Here is a 2,499-nt window from a genome sequence, read left to right on the forward strand (position 1 = left end):
AAATAGCAAGACTGCACTACCACCTCCGGCCAGAAGGGGGAGCTCCAGAGACTCCCCTTGATCCATTCTGGTCTGAGAGAAGAAATGGCAGTTGGGCCAAGGAGCTGATAGTGAGAGGTCATACAGTTGAATCTCTAACAGCCCTGTGACTGTTACCAGGCCTAAATCACCGGCCTGAGGAGAAGAGGGATAGAGAAAAAGGACATTGTGAGAACAGGGTAGCATTAATCACTACCCAGAACAGGCGCAAAGACGGATACCGGATCCGTGGCTGTATTCATTATATATAATACAGCAACCGGAAAAACGTGAGGTGATATCAGCTTCACTAGGGTCGGATGCAGCAACAGACACAGAGTTCAGCGGTACTCCCAGAGGGGGTAAACCGATAAAAGGACTCGGGTTGCCCGTCAAACCAGGACCCGGAGAGGACAGATTGGGCCGGCAGCCAGTTCACATACAGCAGCAGGGCCACACAGAAATTGCGCACAATAAGAGGCGAAGACCCCGGCAGGGTCAAAGTAACTCAGAGTTCCCATACAGACTCCGGTGACAGGACTGGTTGTAAATCCTTTTATGTTAAAGTAAACTGGTTAAACGTTTCAGTGCCTCAGTCTTTCATTTGGACAATAGCCATCTATCCAGGATCGAGATCGTCACCGCTGGGAGAACCTTCTGCTGATCAAGTAAGTGCCTGTCCCCTCATGATACCCCTTACACTGTGCATTGCCTGAGGCCACAGCACCGGGTCAAGCCACCCGTGACATCCCCCTCAAGAGACAGACTCCATTGGTCCGGTGGTGGGTATCCCGGTCTCCTGGGCGTCACATACAGTATGGGGGGATCCTGCAGCCCACCCCCTGACTGCTCCATACCATACACTGCCTTCTGTCGCTCTCACTATTATCCTGTGCATTTCTCCATCATCGTTACCCCATGTTACACTTGTCACCCCCCACTACAGAGTAGCAGGGCAGCCAATGTCACCTCCTCCCGGACCCTAATGGCAGCAGGAAATGTCTGCTCCTCTATTGGGTTGGAACCTAGGGGGTATAGGGGGTATAGCTCAGTGGTAGAGCATTTGACTGCAGATCAAGAGGTCCTTGGTTCAACTCCGAGTGCCCCCTGTATGCACTTTTCTATAGAGAGAGTACAAAGGAGGGCAACAAAATTAATAAAGGGGATGGGAGAACTACAATACCCAGATAGATTAGCGAAATTAGGATTATTTAGTCTAGAAAAAAGACGACTGAGGGGCGATCTAATAACCATGTATAAGTATATAAGGGGACAATACAAATATCTCGCTGAGGATCTGTTTATACCAAGGAAGGTGACGGGCACAAGGGGGCATTCTTTGCGTCTGGAGGAGAGAAGGTTTTTCCACCAACATAGAAGAGGATTCTTTACTGTTAGGGCAGTGAGAATCTGGAATTGCTTGCCTGAGGAGGTGGTGATGGCGAACTCAGTCGAGGGGTTCAAGAGAGGCCTGGATGTCTTCCTGGAGCAGAACAATATTGTATCATACAATTATTAGGTTCTGTAGAAGGACGTAGATCTGGGTATTTATTATAATGGAATATAGGCTGAACTGGATGGACAAATGTCTTTTTTCGGCCTTACTAACTATGTTACTAACCTGATTTAATCAAGGAATAATGTGGATTTGTTGCCGGTGGCTGCAGGGGAAGGGTTAAGTGATGCCATGTCCTTGGTGGGAGCAGTGGCAGCTGCTGGGACCTGGACAGAGACAACCAATGTTGCTGTGACTGCACAGTGTGATGTGGAGGAGAGAAGCTGAGACAACGGAGCAGAAATCACCCACATGCCAGCACTGGGCAGAGTCCCTCCAGTCACCAGCCTGGGGCCACGGGGCCCCAACGTACAGCCCACAGCTCAGTTTTATCCATGGCAGCAGCTCCCCTTCCTCCTGGCATCTGGTTAACCCCACTTATGCGGGTCGGATTGTTATCTTTAAGGTTCAGCAATAACCTTAATACAGATGGGAAGGGGTTAAGCTTCTTCCTACCTCACTGGTGCAGGTTTGGTGCAGCATGCATGTATTCTGGGTGAGCTGGGCGGCTGCAGGTTGCACCCCACCAGCTGCTCCTCCAGACATCACCCACATTTTTAGGCAGTGGAGAAAGACAGCAGCAGACTGAGCCACAAGTCCATCTGCAACCACTGCTCTGCTGCAGGGGCGGACATACCGCCGGTTCAACCGGTGCAACCGCACCGGGGCCCAGAGCGGGGAGGGGGCCCGACCCGACGGACATGCACGGCACGTCGGCAATCGGCATTGTTGTGCCGCTGCGTGGATCATCCTGTAATGAGCGCCGGGCCGGCGCCGCGGTACCCAACGAGTGACATGACCGCTGGTGAAGAAGCAGCCTCAGAAGCTGCCGTGCCCAGCGCCCGCCACTGCCCGGAGTCTGCGGAGACCATCTGTCCACAGTCCGGGTCTGGGAGAAGGAGCCAGGAGCAGGAGGTGAGTATCAT

General features: G+C 52.3%; 1 non-coding gene across 1 annotated transcript; it reads left to right on the forward strand.

The window, feature by feature from the left end:
• The first annotated feature begins 1,055 nt into the window (after positions 1-1,055).
• Positions 1,056-1,127, forward strand: TRNAC-GCA (transfer RNA cysteine (anticodon GCA)). The gene has a single exon. It is a non-coding gene; the product is annotated as a tRNA-Cys (tRNA).
• Positions 1,128-2,499: the final 1,372 nt, after the last annotated feature.

Source organism: Ranitomeya imitator, chromosome 1 (genome assembly GCF_032444005.1).
Source record: "Ranitomeya imitator isolate aRanImi1 chromosome 1, aRanImi1.pri, whole genome shotgun sequence".
Classification (NCBI taxonomy): Eukaryota; Metazoa; Chordata; class Amphibia; order Anura; family Dendrobatidae; genus Ranitomeya; species Ranitomeya imitator.